Raw genomic sequence first — 19,845 nt, 5'->3', positions numbered from 1 at the left:
TGTGCTCGTAGGCGCTGGTCGCTGTTGCTAAAGCTAATTGAGCAGTGATTATTTGATATGCTTTGGTTATAGACTGGGCCCCGCTGATTATGCAGAACTTCCAAAATTCACCCTAATGTATCAACTGTGTTTCTTGGCAATTAATAATAGATTATGGATCACTGAGCCTTGGCTGATTTTAACCATAATTTTAATAAACATTAATATCATCATCAGCTCATCGACTGAATAATGTACGCTGGCTTGAATATCCAACACCCATAACCAGAAAAATAGAGTGAAAATATTAGACTACTTTCATCCACTTTGCAATATTTAGAATTTAAAATAGGATGAGTTCATGGGAAGGATTACAAGATCATAATGGCAATTGAACACGGGTCAAATCACTTCCTGGACATCTATTACTCTGTACTATATACAGAACATATTAGAGTCATTTCTTTCAGAGTATGTACAGCTCAAAAAGAGACTTATATAATACATAATATGTACCAATGGTATTGCTGTATAATAATTACTGATAAACTGCTGTCTTTATTTCCGATTAATAAAACTGGATTAGAACCATATGCTCACAGTAATTATGTAACATTTTAAAATCTTTGTGTGAATGTTGTTACTTTCTCAACAAAAGTATTTGGACTAGCCATCAGTGCCCACAGCAAAAGTGTACTGCTAGAGACCTAGAACATAATCATTCCATCATGTGTATAGGGTGTAATACAGACATAAAGATTAACAGATACACTGGAGTAGGATTATTTAGGCAGTGATTTATTTCTAATCTGAAACAAAAATATAAACTGAGCAACCCTCATCAACAATCATGTGATCTTAATCATTCAACAAGGTTACCGCTTTACAATTGCTGTTAGTTTTCTCTTATTCTCAATATAAACCATCTCAGCCCTTGGATTAGATTTCAGCTTTTTTCCCTATCCTTTATTCTCAATACAGCCATCTGAATGCCTTGATTAGATTACCACTTTATAAATTCCCTCACATAGTTCATATTCTCAATATAAACTATCCAAACTATTCAATTAAACTATTGTCTTACCACATTCAAAGATCCATTATTCTCAGTATAAACCATTGAATTCTTCAATTAAACTACAGCCTTACAAATGCCCTCACATGCCTCTTCATCAAAATATAGGCCACCCAAACGTCACAATGAGACAATTCTCTTAAAATCACTCTTTAAGGTCTTTTATTCATTGTATAAACCATTGAACTCAATTAAATTAATGCCTTATAAATGGTCTTACATATCTCTTATTCACATTATAGACCACTGTCTTTATAATTATTCTTCGTACAAACTGTTGAAATCAATTAGATCACTGCCTTAGTGCTCTCTGAAGTTCCTTATTCTATTTATAAACAATCTGAACCCCTTAGTTAAATTATAGATACTGACCACATGTCCAGAGATAATGTCAGGTTTGGGTACAAAATTACTTTCCCACAGATTGGATAGAAAGTTGTGGGAAGGTACAGAATGTGAATTCATTGCGGGAGATTATATCCTTCAAGAGCTTGTGGCAATGGCAGATTTTTGAAACTTTGAATTTTCCCCATCACCCATCCATTTCCTTGTTAATTGCACGGTTTTATCATGGATAAAATATCTCCTACCTTGTCCCGAACTTCATACACTTAAAGCTTCACCTGTACCTACTTAAATTGCAGGCTTAATGTATTACCTGCAATCAATTTAAGGGTTTTATGACATCATGTGTGAAGATATAAACACATAGCTGGGGTGAGCCATGCAATATAAAAATTATCTTTACATAGTGAAGCTGACTGAATAAATCACAAATGGAGACATTTATTCTTAAAGCATGGCTGATCATGGTAAATGGAGACATTAGTCCTAATGTGGCTGGCTGTGGCACATTCTATCCATATCATTTGGAATTTAAAAATATATTAATATTTCAGTTTTTAAAGTCCAAGACAATCAGCTGAAGGCTTTTAATGCTTTCCTTCTATTGTTATTTAAAATAGAATTACATCTAATTGTAGTTTAGGCACCATGACATGATAAGCAATGAAAGTAATATTTCAGTAATTTACAGGCCAAAGATTATCCTGTTATTTTGCTGTTTTGCTGCCACTGTTTTTCTACCTGCATTCGTCTCAATATGGTTATATAATTGAGGAGCTGCATCTGCATTAAGACTGAGAGAATGTTGCAATATCATCACTGGAGAATAATGTCAGCTCATATGCAGGAGGATGTTATGTCCAAGAAAATACGGAGTCTGGAATCTGTTACATTCAGGGAAACATACTCCAACACATTGGAGCGAGAGAATAGAAGGTAGATTGCTGTGTGTTTGGGAGAGGTTAACAACACCGGTGTGTGTGTTACAAACACAGCATTAGTGGACAAGCTGGAGCCTGTTAGAAAGACAGGATAACAGCCAGGAGGCTGGAGTATGTTACACAGACAGGATTAACACAACCTGGAGAACACTACAGCGGGACAATGGGGCACATACTGTAGTGAGTGATAGACAGGGGGTTGGAATGTATTAAACATAGGCCAACATACAGACTAGAATATGTTACAAAGACAGAATAATAAATGGAGTGCATTATATATACCCTCTATAACACGTAGCTTGCAGTATATTACAGAGACAGAATAACATGCTGGTTAAATTGTATTAACAAAATAGAATTACATATGTATGAGGTGTGCTACAGAGACAGGATAAAATGCAGATTAGTATGTCACAGACAACGGGCTTGTTATGTAAAGGAATATAAGTTATTTTCTTTGGTGTAAATGTATCACAGAACTTACAGTGCAGAAGGAGGCCATTTGGCCCATCAAGTCTGCACCGGCTCTTGGAAAGAGCACCCTACTTAACCTCATACCTCCACCCTTTCCCCATAACCCTGCAACCCCATCTAACCTAAGGACAATTTAGCATGGTCACACCTAACCTGCACATCTTTGGACTGTGGGAGGAAACCGGAGCACCCGGAGGAATCCCATGCAGACACGGGGAGAACGTGCAGACTCCGCACAAACAGTGACCCAAGCGGGAATCGAACCTGGGACCATGACGCTGTGAAGCCATAGTGCTAACCACTATGACTCCGTGCTGCCCAATCTCACAAGGATTGGTCAAATGATAATGAGCTCTTTATTTGAAGATAAAACTACTTTTTTTCTTTCATGAGTCCAAAGATGTGCAGGTTAGGTGGATTTGCCATGTTAAATTGCCCCTTTGTGTCCAAAATGTGTATGTTAGGTTAGGGGTAGGCTTGGGTGGAGTGCTCTTTCAGAGCGTTGGTGCAGACTCGATGGGCCAAATGGCCTCATTCTACATTGTAGGGATTCTATGATTCTATGAGATGTGGGGGACATTGATGGCAAGGCCAGCATTTGTTGCCTATCCCTAATTGCCCTTGAACCAAGTGGCTTTAACACAGTTAACAGTAAACCCATTTCTGTGGGGCTGGAGTCACATGAAGGTAAGACCAGGTAATTATGGTAGCTATCCTTCCCTAAAAGACATTAGCGAACCAGATTATTTTTGTAACAATCGGCAATGGTTACCATTACCATTGATTAATGGTTACCATTAGTGGAAATGACAGGATATATAGGATGAATACGTGGCTGAAGAGATGGTGTCAGGGGGAGGGTTTCAGATTCCTGGGGCATTGGGACTGGTTCTGGGGGAGGTGGGACCTGTACAAATTGGACGGGTTACACCTGGGCAGGACTGGAACTGATGTCCTAGGGGGGCTATTTGCTAGAGCGGTTGGGGAGGGTTTAAACTAATATGCCAGGGGGATGGGAACCTACGCAAGGAGTCAGAGAAAGGGGGAGCAAGGACAAAAGCAAAAGGTAGAAACGTGAATAAGAAAAGTGATAGGTGGCGAAACCAAGGACAACATTCAAACAGGGTAGTGGAGAAAAATATTGGGAGCAAGACGAGCATTGTGAAAAAGACAAACTTAAAGGCTCTGTGCCTTAATGCACGGAGCATTTGCAATAAAGTGGATGAACTAATTGCCCAGATAGATATAAATGGGTATGATATAATTGGGATTACGGAGACATGGCTACAGGGTGAACAGGGATGGGAACTGAATGTCCCAGGGTTCTCAGTATTTAGGAAGGACAGACATAAAAGAAAAGGTGTTGGTGTGGCACTGCTGGTTAAAGAGGAAATTAACACAACAGTGAGAAAGGATATTAGCTCTGTCAATGTGGAATCTGCATGGGTGGAGTTGAGAAATACCAAGGGACAAAAAACATTAGTGGGTGTCATGTATAGACCCCCAAACGGCACTGGTGAGGTTGGGAATGGCATTAAACAAGAAATTAAAGATGCATGTAATAAGGGAATATCGGTGACCATGGGTGATTTTAATCTTCACATAGATTGGGCAAATCAATTAGCCACAATGCAGTAGAGGAGGAATTCCTGGAGTGCATACGGGATGGTTTTCTTGACCAATATGTGGAGGAACGAACTAGAGAGCAGGCCATCTTCGACTGGGTACTGTGTAATGAGAAGGGAATCATTGCCAATCTGGCTGTACAAGACCCCTTGGGGATGAGCGACTATAACATGATAGAATTTTTTATCAAGATGGAGAGTGAAGTAGTTGATTCGGAGACTAGGGTGCTGAATCTTAATAAAGGGAACTATGAGGATATGAGGCGTGTGTTGGCCTTGATAGATTGGGGAGAGTTACTTAAAAGGATGACAGTGGACAGACAATGGCAAACATTCAAGGAAGCATTGGAGGAACTACAGCAACTGTTCATTCCTGTCTGGCACAAAAGCAAAGGGGGTAAGAGGGCCAATCCATGGCTTACAAAGGAAATTAGAAATAGCATCCGATACAAGGAAGAAGCATACAGATTTCCAAGAAAAATAATAGGTCTGATGATTGGGAGCAGTTTAAAATTCAGCAAAGAAGGACAAAGGGATTGATTAAGAAGGGGAAAGTACAGTACGAAAGGAAGCTTGCAGGGAACATAAAGACTGACACTAAGAGTTTCTACAGATATGTGAAGAGAAAGAGATTGGTAAAGAGTAATGTAGGCCCCCTACAGACAGAAACAGGGGAATGCATAATCAGGGACAAATAAATGGCTGAGCAATTGAATACATACTTTGGTTCTGTCTTAACAAATGAGGACACAAATCAGATCCCAGAAATGTTGGATAATGAAAGGTTTAGTGAGAGGGAATAATTGAGGGAGATCAACATTAGTAGAGAAATGGTGCTGGGAAAACTGATGGGATTGAAGGCGGATAAATCCCCAGGGCCTGAGAATCTGCATCCCAGAGTGCTTAAGGAGGTGGCTCTGGAAATAGTGGATGCATTGGTGGTCATCTCCCGGGATTCTATAGACTCTGGAACTGTCTCTGCATATTGGAGGGTGGCTCACGTCACTCTGATATTCAAAAAGGGAGGTAGAGAGGAAAGCAGGGAATTATAGACTAGTAAGCGTAACATCGATAGTGGGGAAAATGCTTGAATCCATTATCAAGGACTTTATAGCGCAACATTTAGAAAGCAGTGGCAGGATCAGTCAGAGTCAGCATGGATTTATGAAGGGAAAATCCTGCTTGATAAATCTGTTGGAATTCTTTGAAGAGGTAAACAGTACAGTCGACAAGGGGGAGCCAGTCGATGTGGTATATTTGGATTTTCAGAAGGCGTTTGACAAAGTCCCACATAAGAGATTATTGTGCAAAATTAAAGTGCATGGGATTGGGGGGAAATGTATTGAGATGGATAGAAAACTGGTTGGCAGAGATGAAACAAAGAGTAGAAATTAATGTGTCCTTTTCAAATTTGCAGTCAGTAACCAGTGGGTTACCATAGGGATCGCTGCTGGGACCCCAGATATTTTCAATATATATTAATGATTTGGATGAGGGAACAAAATGTAACATCTCAAAGTTTGCAGATGATACCGAATTAGGTGGGAGGGTGAATTGTGACGAGGATGCAGGAATCCTACAGCAAGATCTGGACAGGTTGAGAAAGTGGGCAAACTAATGGCAGATGCAGTATAATTTGGATAAGTGTGAGGTTATTCACTTTGGAAGCAAAAACAGGAAGGCAGATTACTACCTGAACGGTTGTAAATTGGGAGAAGGGCAGTGTGCAGCGGGACCTGGGTGTCCTTGTCCACCAGTCGCTGAAGGTAAGCATGCAGGTTCAGCAGGCGATAAAGAAGGCTAATGGTATGTTGGCCTTCATTGCAAGAGGTTTTGAGTATAGAAACAGGGATGTGTTGCTGCAATTGTACAGGGCCTTGGTGAGGCCACACTTGGAGTATTATGTGCAGTTTTGGTCTCCTTCTCTGAGGAAGGATGTTCTTGCTCTCGAGGGAATGCAGTGAAGGTTTACCAGACTGATTCCAGGGATGGGGGGACTGTCATATGAGGAGAGATTGACTCGGTTGGGATTGTTCTCACTGGAGTTCAGAAGAATGATGGGGGATCTCATAGAGATTTATAAAATTCTAACAGGACTGGACAGGGTAGATGCAGGGAAGATGTTACCGATGATGGGTGTGTCCAGAACCAGGGGCGAAATTCTCCCCCAACGGCGCAATGTCCGCCGACTGGCGCCAAAAACAGCGCCAATCAGACGGGCATCGCGCCGGCCCAAAGGTGCGGAATGCTCCGCATCTTTGGGGGCCGAGCCCCAACATTGAGGGGCTAGGCCGGCGCCGGAGGGATTTCCGCCCCGCCAACTGGCGGAAATGGCGTTTGTTGCCCCGCCAGCTGGCGGAAATGGCGTTTGTTGCCCCGCCAGCTGGCGCGGAAATGCGGCGCATGCGCGGGAGCGTCTGCGGCCGCCGACAGTTTCCCGCGCATGCGCAGTGGGGAGAGTCTCTTCCGCCTCCGCCATGGTGGAGACCGTGGCGGAGGCGGAAGGGAAAGAGTGCCCCCACGGCACAGGCCCGCCCGCGGATCGGTGGGCCCCGATCGCGGGCCAGGCCACCGTGGGGGCACCCCCTGGGGTCAGATCGCCCCGCGCCCCCACCAGGACCCCGGAGCCCGCCCACGCCGCCTGGTCCCGCCGGTAAATACCAGCTTTGATTTACACCGGCGGGACAGGCAATTTCTGGGCGGGACTTCGGCCCATTCGGGCCGGAGAATTGAGCGGGGGTTCCCGCCAACCGGCGCGGCCCGATTCCCGCCCCCGCCCAATCTCCGGTACCGGAGACTTTGGCGGGGGCGGTGGCGGGATTCACGGCGGCCAACGGCCATTCTCCGACCCGGCGGGGGGTCGGAGAATGACGCCCCAGGGGTCACAGCCTGAGGATTCAGGGTAAACCATTTCAGACAGAGATAAGGAGACATTTCTTCACACAAAGAGTGGTAAGCCTGTGGAATTCATTACCACAGGAAGTAGTTGATGCTAAAACTTTGACTATATTCAAGAGGCGGCTGGATATAGCACTTGGGGAGAATGGGATCAAAGGCTATGGGGAGAAAGCAGGATTAGGCTGTTGAGTTGGATGATCAGCCATGATCGTGATAAATGGCAGAGCAGGTTCGAAGAGCCAAAAGGTTTCTTCCTGCTCCTATCTTCTGCGTATCTATGTATTACAAAATTAGATTTCAGGTTTGTTAATTGAATTTAAATCCTATCAGCTGCCGTGGTGGATTTGAACTAACGTTCCAAATGAATTAGCCTGGGCCCCTGGAGGGTAGCAAGGATAATCCCGGGAACTACAGGCCGGTGAGCCTTACTTCAGTGGTATGGAAATTACTGGAGAGAATTCTTCGAGACAGGATCTACTCCCATTTGGAAGCAAATGGACGTATTAATGAGAGGCAGCACGGTTTTGTGAAGGGGAGGTCGTGTCTCACTAACTTGATAGAGTTTTTCGAGGAGGTCACTAAGATGATTGATGCAGGTAGGGCAGTAGATGTTGTCTATATGGACTTCAGTAAGGCCTTTGACAAGGTCCCTCATGGTAGACTAGTACAAAAGGTGAAGTCACACGGGATCAGGGGTGAGCTGGCAAGGTGGATACAGAACTGGCTAGGCCATAGAAGGCAGAGAGTAGCAATGGAGGGATGCTTTTCTAATTGGAGGACTGTGACCAGTGGTGTTCCACAGGGATCAGTGCTGGGACCTTTGCTCTTTGTAGTATATATAAATGATTTGGAGGAAAATGTAACTGGTCTGATTAGTAAGTTTGCAGACGACACAAAGGTTGGTGGAATTGCGGATAGCGATGAGGACTGTCGGAGGATACAGCAGGATTTAGATTGTCTGGAGACTTGGGCGGAGAGATGGCAGATGGAGTTTAATCCGGACAAATGTGAGGTAATGCATTTTGGAAGGTCTAATGCAGGTAGGGAATATACAGTGAATGGTAGAACCCTCAAGAGTATTGAAAGTCAAAGAGATCTAGGAGTACAGGTCCACAGGTCATTGAAAGGGGCAACACAGGTGGAGAAGGTAGTCAAGAAGGCATACGGCATGCTTGCCTTCATTGGCCGGGGCATTGAGTATAAGAATTGGCAAGTCATGTTGCAGCTGTATAGAACCTTAGTTAGGCCACACTTGGAGTATAGTGTTCAATTCTGGTCGCCACACTACCAGAAGGATGTGGAGGCTTTAGAGAGGGTGCAGAAGAGATTTACCAGAATGTTGCCTGGTATGGAGGGCATTAGCTATGAGGAGCGATTGAATAAACTCGGTTTGTTCTCACTGGAACGAAGGAGATTGAGGGGAGACCTGATAGAGGTATACAAAATTATGAGGGGCATAGACAGAGTGGATAGTCAGAGGCTTTTCCCCAGGGTAGAGGGGTCAATTACTAGGGGGCATAGGTTTAAGGTGAGAGGGGCAAGGTTTAGAGTAGATGTACGAGGCAAGTTTTTTACGCAGAGGGTAGTGGGTGCCTGGAACTCGCTACCGGAGGAGGTAGTGGAAGCAGGGACGATAGGGACATTTAAGGGGCATCTTGACAAATATATGAATAGGATGGGAATAGAAGGATACGGACCCAGGGAGTGTAGAAGATTGTAGTTTAGTCGGGCAGCATGGTCAGCACAGGCTTGGAGGGCCGAAGGGCCTGTTCCTGTGCTGTACATTTCTTTGTTCTTTGTTTGTTATTACTAGCCCAGTGACATTAACATTATGCCACTGTCTCCCTGTTTTATAATACAGAGAATATGCACTGGGAATTAAGTATAACCCATAAATGTCTACTACTGCTGCTCCAGACTGCCTAACAAGTCATGGGACTAATATACCATATCTTGCTGGAGTGGAAAGCCATTGACGGTAGTTTAAGATACACTACCTTATGGGTATGTGCACATCATAACATCCCCTTTTTTCGAACTTAAAGTTTACCCTTAAAGAATCAAACTAATTATATGAAAGCAACACAAAATAACATTGCATCTGAATGTACTTTAACACAGAGGAAATCTCTGAAATGTATCAGTGGTTTGCTTATCAACCCAGCTTTGTTTATAGTGCTCTTCCTGCAGGCTGCTCTACATTTTCACAATGCTGGATGGGACTGCTTTCTTTGTATTGTATCTTAGATTGTGTTCCAGTCACAATAGGAGTATTCGCTGTTTCTATGGCATTGTCCTGATTTGACAACTGTGTCATCACACTGTCATGCCATTTGGTGTTTGTAATTATTATAATCTTGCCTTTGGGCAATTTGTGCTGGATTCCAGGTGCGATCAGTTGGGTGTTGTCCTCTAACTTTCTGTCTGATGTTCAGATTGGGTAATTTGTTAGCTACATACCAAGGCACCTGGTGACTGTGGAGTGTTGTCCACACCTGCCTGCCACATATCAATTTGGCTTTGGTTTCTTAGTATGAAGTTTGCAAGTTTGGAATAGGTATGTGTATTTGGTTCAAACAGTGTCATGTCGCCTGTTGGCTGATGATCTGCATTGCAGTTAGGTGATCGTCTCCCAGTGTGAACACAGGGTTTCCAATTGCTCCATATGGTCCCTGGTCCTCGTCATGGTCTTGATGTTGCCATTGATGGTGATCAAGGGCAGGACCTTACAACTCCTGTACCTATGGTGTCCACGATATAACATTTCTGGAATTACCAAGGTGAATTGTTTTATCAACACTGAGTGTAATGGATCCCAGAGGTAGAATTTCTGTGCCATTGTACGTGGTGTATTTGTCAATGGTTGGTCGAATCATCAGTTGCCATTTCTGTGATACAAGCATTTCAGTGCATGTGCGAGATGGAAGGATGTTTGCATCGGCACTGGTGCCCTGTTTAGCATTCAGGTTATGCTGACCCTGCACCTGTGGACGTACAATCTGGAAGGTGGCAAAGGCTTTTGTGCATACCGCTGTACCAACACATTCTTTGATGTTGACTGTGCTGAATGGTGACTCACTTTGTGAGTTGATGGTCTGGTCATCCACACCATCTAATTGTATAGCTTGGCCAGTCATTTTGTGGATCTTGACTTCACAGTGTTTGGTACATGCTCTTGGTTGTTTAAAGTACTGTACCTCTCGGGGTTCTGCTTGTGGCTTCTCATCACATTGAACCATTTATTTTGGTCTTTGGCACTCCCATTGTACCCTGGTGCCACATGCCTTGATTACAGGGCTAAAAGCTGGGCAATTTCTGGGTACAGGCGATACTGCCCATATTGCTTACAAGGTTTGCTTACAGTGGCTACCATGCCAATGGTGGATAAACAATATACCCATTAGTATAGCTTTATACTTGCATCCACTTTGTAGTTGTGCTTTCATGGTGTACATTTTTGGGGTGTACAAGGTGCCTTTTTGGAATGCTTCCATTAAGGAAGATGCTATCACAAACTCAATGATTCTGTTGGTTAGCTCAGTTGCCGCAAAGTCACAATCATGCCCCTTGTCAGCATCTATTTATGAATTGGTCGGTAGTCTCTGTCGGTTGTTGCCTAAAGGGCATTAATTCCAGATGGTGTATTCTGAAGTTGAGCATCACTTACAATTGATCTTCAAGTGTTGATTTTATTTCTGGGTTTAAAAGAAGGTCATTGGGCTGTCCCAACATATTTAGTTTGTGGAGGATTTCATTGCCTGCAGCAATTTTAAGTTTAATGGCTTGCTACCTGGTTCAGAAATATTGAGGTCCATAAAACACATTTCATTTTGTTGTCGGACCAAAGTAAATTCGGATAGGAGATAGTTCTCACTGGAATGACGGAAGCTGAGAGGCGACCTGAGAGAAGTCTACAAAATTATGAGGGGCATGGATAGAGTGGATAGTCAGAAGCTTTTTCCCAGAGTGGAAGAGTCAATTTCTAGGGGAAATAGGTTTAAATGTGCGAGGGGCAAAGTTTAAAGGAGACGTGCGAGGGAAGTCTTTTACACAGAGGGTAGTGGGTGCCTGGAACCCGCTGCCGGAGGAGGTGGTGGAAGCAGGTACAATAGTGTCGTTCAAGGGGCGTCTTGACAAATACATGAATAGGATGGGAATAGAGGGATACGGACCTCAGAAATGTAGAAAGTTTTAGGTTAGACGGGCAACATGCTCAGCATAGACTTGGAGGGCCGAATGGCTGTGCTGTCCTTTTCTTTGTTGTTTGAGATTCATTGTTTTTCAGTTGAGTGTTGGAATTTTTGTTGTCATCATTTAGCTTCTCGCAGGGTTTTTAATACTATCTGGAATTTTTGTTATAACTATAAGGTTTGCAGTGCTTTTAGAATTAATTTGACCCTGAGTTTTCAGTACCTTTAGCAGCCACTGATTTAGTTTGTCATAGATTACTGCTTGACTACAATGGTGGCATTATTGAGCTCTTTCTGTTTTTCCTGGTTTAATTTTGAATTCTACCCACAAAGATGTTAGGCAGGAAAATGGCTGCAGGACTTCCAAAGCGAAAGCAAACGCTGAAAAAAAAATGGAGGAATTTTCTAACTGTTATGAAATACTACTTTTTCCTAGCCTAATATTTACTTTTTTATTTGCTCATGGGATGTGGGCGTCTCTGGCTATGCCAGCATTAATTGCCCACCCTTAATTGCCCTTGAGGGTGCAGTTAAGAGTCAACCACATTGCTGCGGGTCTGGAGTCACATGTAGGCCAGACCAGGTAAGGAAGTCAAATTTCCATCCCTAAAGGACATGAGTGAACCAGATAGATTTTTACGACAATCGACAATGGCTTCATGGTCATTAGACTTCTAATTCCAGATTATTATTGAATTCAAATTTCACCATCTGCAGTGGTGGGATTTGAACCAGGGTCCCCAGAACATTACTCTGGGTCTCTGGTTTACTAGTCCAGTGACAATACCACTAATCCAGTAATGATATGCCCCATCTGTGGAGTTTTACCTAAAGTGAGACCACCTGCAGTCTGTTGTTTAATTTCTCCTCCTGCTTAAATTTTGCAGCTGTTAGACTTTTCCGAATTAAGCTCTCCCACATTTGAACAGACTTACTGGGAAATGATGCCTGCTGGCTGGAATGGGGTGTGATCCCAGAACAAAAGCTCAGTGTGTCGAATCACTGAAAAACTGCGGAATTCTTCGACAAATGGTAAGTCTTGATAGTTGTTTCACTTCCTCTCTAATTAAATGCTTCTTTCTGAGTCGTGTGTATGCTCACTAAAAAGTAATGGTTCTCCTGTGAAATGGATGCCCCAGTGTGGTGCTGAGTGACATAGTCTCAGTTTCAGCTACTGGTCGGTATTCTCACCCATGGGCTGAGACTTTAAGTGACTCTGGGGAGCATGCTGGGAGGTGGGGTTGCGGGGGGGCGGGAGGTGGGGTTGCGGGGGGGGAGTGGGGATTGGGTGGGATAGCAGGAGGGAGCCATTTTACCAGCATCAAGGAAGGCAGAGGACTACCCTCTCACCCTAATGCTAATTAAGCAATACTTAATTTGCTTTCTTCACCGTGACTGATATTTTACCAGTGGAGGATAGGCACCTCCAAAGAGGCTGTGAGGTATATCCTGGTAGGTTACCTGAAGGCATTTGTAATTGGACTCCCCATGACCCATGGGGAGGATCCCCAATGGCAAGAGTTGCCCTTCAGAAAGACCCTCCCTGCATTGCACCCTTGCCCTAATAAACTGACCTGGGTTTAGGGCCTCCTCCATCTTTGCTGCTGCTGCCTGGGTGCAGTCCCAGCAGTGGCCACTGCTCTCTGTGGCACTGCTGAGCCTGAAGAACTGACAACTCTTCAACTGGTTGACAGTTCTTCGGGGACAGGTCATCATCCTTTAAAGGGATGGGAGCACTGACTGCAGCCAATTCCTGACCTGATGAAACCAAAATACACCTGGGGCTCCCAGCTCCAGCGGAGGCAGAGTTACACCCAACATTTTGGCTGATGGATTGGGTTGCCTCAGCACATCTTTTTATTCGAAGGAGGTAAAGGAAGACATATTTCAAGCTGTTGATCAGCACCCAGTGATTCCTGGAGAAAATGCATTCATGTGGCGATCAAGAACAAGCTTGGCAATGATGTCCTTTATGATTGAATGAATCTCCAAAATTCATTCGGGCTCATGTACGAAGATTGGTATATTTGGCATGGCTCTGGTGGATACTCTGTGCATGTGGAATCTTATGCTGCATAAGCTGGTGCTCTCAGCAAAACAGGGGAGTAAATTGAAAGAGGAAAAGTAGTATATTTAAGAATGTTTGGATAAGCGGAGGAAAACAATCCATCACTATAAATTAGAAGGAAGCTCCCTGGGAATCAGGGCTTGCTTTTGATTGGCTCAGAGCCATCTGTTGGTGATTCAATGTATTATTTCTGTATCTTTGCCAAAATAAACCAATTCCTTAACCTGTTCATGCCCATGTAGGGTTTAATTTCCAAAGTGCAGCATATGGCTGCACAGTAACATTATCATAAGTATAGTATTGAAAAAAGCAATGGACTTTTACAAAAGGGATTCTCTGATCACTGCCAATTTATTTGAAAGCAAATAACAGCGCAGTCATGTGTGAGGATGTCATAATTTCCATCAGTGTTGCTATAGCTTTATACCACAGCTGATTAACGGACAGACATGAAAACCGTTGTTATATCTCTCTCATATTAAATTGATCATAGATGGTAAGGTACCACACTGGCCACAGCACCTTTGGATTCTTCTCCTTTATCTTACTTCCCATAAGAGGTACGCAAATCATTTACTTGTGTCTGTTTGGACTTTCAGAAGGCTTTTGACAAAGTCCCACGTGAGAGATGATTGTGTAAAATTAAAGCGCAGGGAATTGGGGCTAGTGCATTGAGATGGATAGAAAACTGGTACAGGAAACAAATAGTAGGAATAAATTGGTCTTTTTCCAAATGGCAGGCAGTGACTAGTGGGATATCACAGAGATCAATGCTTGGACCCCAGCTTTTCACAAGATATATTAATGATTTAGATGAGGGAACTAAGTGTAATAGCTGCGATTCTCCCTTCTGGGGACTAAGTCCCCACGCCAGCGGGAACCACTCTGGCGTCAACAGCACCCGAAAGTAAGGACTTTTCCACGCTATCAAAGGCCCCCGACCGGTGTGGCGGGAATACCAACGCCACCTGAAAAACGGCGCCAGAGAATAGGGCAGCCGGTGTCGGGGCAGGATTCGTGCCCCCCCCCCGGGGATTCTCCGACTCGGCGGGGTGTTGGAGAATCCCGGCCAATATCTCCAAATTTGCAGATCACAGAAAGCTGGTGGGGTGGGGTGGGGGTGAGCTGTGAGGAGGATGCAGAGATGGTTCAGAGTGATTTGGTCAAGCTGAGTGAGTAGGCAGATGCAGTATAATGTGAATAAATGTGCGATTATCTGTTTTGGTAGCAAAAACAGAAAGGCACATTATTATCTGAATGGCTATAGATCGAGAGAGGGAAATGTGCAACGAGACCTGGGTGTCCTCGTTCACCAGGCTGAAAGTAAGCATGCAGGTGCAGGAGGTGGTAAAGAAGACAAATGGTATGTCAGCCTTCATAGCCAGAGGATTCGAGTACAGGAGCAGGGATGTCTTGCTGCAATTATACAGGGCCTTGGTGACGCCACACCTGGAATATTATGTGCAGTTTTGGCCTCCTTATCAGAGATAGGGGGCGCGATTCTCCACTCCCACGCTGGTTGGGAGAATCGCCTGGGCCGCCAAAATTTCCCGGGACGCCAGTCCGACGCCCTCCCGCGATTCTCCCAAGCGGCGGGAACAGCCCGGAGACACCGAAAATGGCGATTCTCCAGCACCCCTGCTATTCTGAGGCCCGGATGGGCCGAGCGGCCAGGCCAAAACGGCGGGTTCCCCCCGGCGCCGTCCACACCTGGTCGCTGCAGTTGTGAGCGGTGCGTGAATGCTGGGGGAGCGGCCTGCGGGGGGGGCGAGGGGGGGGATCCTACACCGGGGGGGTACCTCCGATGTGGGGTGGCCCGAGATCGGTGCCCACCGATCGTCGGGCCGTCCTCTCTGAAGGAGGACCTCCTTACTTCCGCGGCCCCGCAAGATCCGTCCGCCATCTTCTTGCGGAGCAGACTTGGAGAGGATGGCAACCACGCATGCGCGGATGACGGCCGTTATGCGGCGCCGGCTGCGTCATCTATGCGGCGCCGCTTTTACGCGGGTGACAAGGCCTGGCGCGTGTAGATGACGCGGTCCCGATCCTGGCCCATTGTCAGGGCCTGAATCGGTCGGGACCGGGGCCGTTTCGCGCCGTCGTGAACCTCAACGGCGTTCACGACGGCGCGGCCACTTTGGCGCGGGAGTGGAGAATCCCACCCAGGATGTTCCTGCTGTAGAGGGAGTGTTGAGTCCAGACTGATTCCTGGAATAGCGGGACTGACGCATGAGGAGAGATTGAATTGGTCAGGATCATATTCGCCCGTGTCTGCGTGGGTCTCACCCCCACAACCCAAAGATGTGCAGGATAGGTGGATTGGCCACACTAAATTGCCCCTTAATTGGAAAAATTAAAAAAAAAAAAGGATTCTATTTGCTGGAGTTCAGAAGAATGAAGGGGGATCTAAAAGAAACCTATAAAACTTGACCGGAATAGTCAGGGTAGTTGCAGGAAGGATGTTCCTGATGGTGGGGGTGTCCAGAACCAGTGGTCATAGTCAAAGGATACAGGTTAACCTTTTTAGGACTGAGATGCGGAGAAATATCTTCATCCAGGGAGTGGTGAGCCTGTGGAATTCGTTGCTGCAGGATGTAGTTGAGATCAAAACATTGTATGTTTTCAAGAATGAGTCAGATATAGCACTTGGGGGGGCGGCACGGTGGCGCAGTGGTTAGCACTGTTGCCTCACGGCTGAGAGGCACCGGATTCGATCCCGGCCCTGGGTCACTGTCCATGTGGAGTTTGCACATTCTCCCTGTGTCTGCATGGGTCTCACCCCCACAACCCAAAGATGTGCCGGGTAGGTGGATTGGCCACGCTAAATTGCCCCCTAATTAAAAAATAAATGGATTTTTTTTTTAAAATTACAAAAAGATATCGCACTTGGGACTAAAGGGATCAAAGGATATGGCGGGGGAAGAGCGAACAGGTTAGTGAGTGGATCATCAGCCATGATCATGTTGAATGGCAGGACAGGCTTGAGGGGCCAAATGGCCTACTCTTGCTCCCATTGTCTATGTTTCCATGGTTATTTCTTCCTGGAGCAGGTTGCCAGTCTGTCACCAGAGGCTAAAACTTGAGGGGCACAAATCTGCACCAAGCATGGCTGACCAGGAGGCTCTGCCACTCTCACCACCTGACATAGGCCTATGGGAAGGATTTATCGGTTGATAGTCAACCTGTATGACCGTGTTATGAACACAGAATCCGCTGTGTTTCTGGAGCGGGACTCAAATCCGAAGTTTCTGGTTCAGAGGCACTACCCACAATACCTTCTTCAAACTTGTGATTAGAGAAAAGAAAATTAACGGAGGTTTCAATCCTGATTTGCATTAGCCAATGAAGGTAACTGTGAAGCTGCATGCGGAATATTCCGTCTCGTATTTCAGTTCAAAAAAAGACAGCTACCCAATAGGGCAGCATGGTGGCACAGCGGTTAGCACTGCTGCCTCACAGCACCAGGGACCCGGGTTCAATTCCCGCCTCGGGTGACTGTCTGCGTGGAGTTTGCACTTTCTCCTTGTGTGTGCGTGGGTTTCCTCCGAGTGCTCTGGTTTCCTCCCACAGTCCAAAGATGTGCAGGTTAGGTGGATTGGCTATGCTAAATTGCCCTTAGGTGACTTTACGGGGATAGGGGAGCGAATTGGGCCTGGTTAGGGTGCTTTTTCAGAGGGTCGTGCAGTCACGATGGGTCGAATGGCCTCCTTCTGCGCTGGAGGGGTTCTGTTCTAATAGCTGTTCCTGCGATAAAACTATTAGCGCAAAGGAGTGCAGTGTGTGCCTGTGGAATGGAGAGCACATCAGGGCTCTAATGTGTTGTGTCGTGGGGTGGCAGCCATTACACCAGGTTCTTAAAAGGGCTGGTTTAGCTCAGTGGGCTAGACAGCTGGTTTGTGATGCAGAACAAGGCCTGCAGCGCGGGTTCAATTCCCGTACCAGCTTACCCGAACAGGCGCCGGAATGTGGTGACTAGGGGCTTTTCACAGTAACTTCACACTTGGGACAATAAAAGGTTGTTATTATTATTATTATTATCATGTTTGAGTATCAGAGTGAAACCTGGGTGCTTCTATTTTCTATCATTGCTCAGCTGTCAAAGAGCGATGGTGTTGGAGGCCCAAGGGAGCAGCATCAAGAAGGGCGGGATTCTCCTTGAACCGGCGGGGTGGCCACTCCGGCGTCGGGCCGGCAGGAAGGTGCGGAATCCTCCACACCTTCAGGCTTGCATCAAGCATGGCTGACCAGGAGGCTCTGCCACTCTCACCACGCCACGCTAACCGGCACCGAAGGGTCTCCGCCGGCCGGCGCGAGTTGGCACATGCGCGGGAGTGCCAGCATGTGCTGGCATCATCCCAGCCCATGCGCAGGGGGGTTCTTCTCCACACCGGCTGTGGCAGAGGTTGACAGCGGCCGATGCGGAGGGAAAGAGTGCCCACACGGCACAGGCCCGCCCGCGGATCAGTGGGCCCCGATTGCGGGCCAGGCCACTGTGGGGGCACCTCCCGGGGCCAGATCCCCCCGCACTCCCCGCGAGGACTCTGCAGGCCGCCCGTGGAACCACGTCCCGCCGGTATGGACCTGTTGTGATTTACGCCGGCGGGACCCGCAGAAAACGGGCAGCCACTCAGCCCATTGCGGGCCGAAGAATCGCCGGGGGGTGCCGTTGCCAGCAGCCGTCGACCGGCGCGCCGTGAATCCCGCCCCTGCCAAAACTCCGGCGCCGGAGAATTCGGCAGCCGGCGGGTGCGGGATTCACACCGCCCCCCCCCCCCCCCCCCCCCGGTGATTCTCCGACCCGGAGGGGGGGGGGGGAGAATCCCGCCCCTTTAAGTTGTATCCTCCACCTCACAGGATGTGTAGCAAGCATAGAGAGGCAAACTGAGATGTTTACATCAGGAACCTTCGGTGGGATTCTCTCAGCCCCGGCTGGGCCGGAGAATCGCCGTGCCGAGAGCGAATCGTACGACGACGCCCATATGCCGGTCCGCCGATTCTCCGGAGAGCAGAGAATCGGCGTCACTGGTGCTGGGCGGTCCGTATGGCGCCGGTTGGAGGCCGCTCTATGCGGCCCCCCCCCCCCCCCCCACCGGCGATTCTCCGCCCAGGATGGGCCGAGTGGCCGTAAAAAAAATCCGTGCCCCGCCAGGGCCGTCCACGTGTGGTGTTACCCGCCGGGACCTCGGCGTGCATCCATCTGGGGGCGGCCTGTGGGGGGGGGGTCCGCTGTGGCCTGGCCCGTGATCGGGGCCCGCTGTGGCCTGGCCCGTGATCGGGGCCTACCGATCAGCGGGCCGGCCTCTCTGGGTGGGGGCCGCTTTTACTCCGTGCCGGCCCCTGTAGCCCTATGCCATGTTGTATCGGGGCTGGCGCAGAGAAGGGAGGCACTACGCATGTGCAGACCCGCGCTGGTCGCACTGCGCATGTACGCAATCCCCGCGCTGGTCGCACTGCGCATGCGCAGACCCGCGCTGGTCGCACTGCGCATGTACGCAATCCCCGCGCTGGTCGCACTGCGCATGTACGCAATCCCCGCGCTGGTCGCACTGCGCATGCGCAGACCCGCGCTGGTCGCACTGCGCATGTACGCAATCCCCGCGCTGGTCGCACTGCGCATGCGCAGACCCGCGCCACCCATTTGACGCCGGTATCGGCAGCTGGAGCAGCGTGGGTCGCTCCAGTGCCATGCTGACCCACTGTAGGGGTCAGAATCACTGCTTCTGGGAGCATGTTGATGCCGTCGTGAAACGCGATGGCGTTTACGACGGCGCCAACACTTAGCCCCAGGATCAGAGAATCCCACCCCTAATTCTGAAGTGAGAGATTAAATGAAATCATATTATATTGGATGAAAGTTCACAAGAACCACTGTACCTCGCATATAAAAATAAATTATCCATGCTCCTAGAATGAGCATAACCTAAACATAAGCGTTGCCTGGAAATGGTCACAAAACGCTGCTCAATGTAGTAGCTTTGTAATTTAAAAGAATTGTTATCTTATGTTTGGTTTCTGTTGGATCCGAGCAGAGTGATCAGAAGGCGACGGATGTTTGGAGGCTGAAACAAGGTTTAATGAAATACACAATGCTCTTCTGCACTCCCTGAAGGATTCTCCTATCCTGACCTACATTTAGGCCGGGGTTTTTACACCCAACATGCTTCCCTTGTAAAGCTCCGCCCCTTTAACGGGGGAAGGTCATATTGTGCAAGGTCACGGGGAACCTGCTAGTCCATACCCCGTGACCTCT

General features: G+C 47.2%; 1 protein-coding gene across 4 annotated transcripts in view; it reads left to right on the top strand.

Moving 5' to 3' along the window:
* Positions 1 to 19,845, top strand: part of dennd2b (DENN domain containing 2B) — a 570,638-nt gene that overhangs the window by 1,773 nt on the left and 549,020 nt on the right. For 2 of the 4 annotated variants that reach the window (XM_072466473.1, XM_072466471.1), the window contains exon 2: positions 12,415 to 12,559. The exons of the other annotated variants lie outside the window; for them this stretch is intronic. The gene's annotated coding sequence lies outside the window, so the exon portion shown is untranslated. The remainder of the gene's footprint in view (positions 1 to 12,414; positions 12,560 to 19,845) is intronic. 4 annotated transcript variants of the gene reach the window in all.

Source organism: Scyliorhinus torazame, chromosome 10 (genome assembly GCF_047496885.1).
Source record: "Scyliorhinus torazame isolate Kashiwa2021f chromosome 10, sScyTor2.1, whole genome shotgun sequence".
NCBI lineage: Eukaryota > Metazoa > Chordata > Chondrichthyes > Carcharhiniformes > Scyliorhinidae > Scyliorhinus > Scyliorhinus torazame.
The sequence above is the reverse complement of the archived record's forward strand: the minus strand, read 5'-3'. Positions and strand labels throughout refer to the sequence as shown.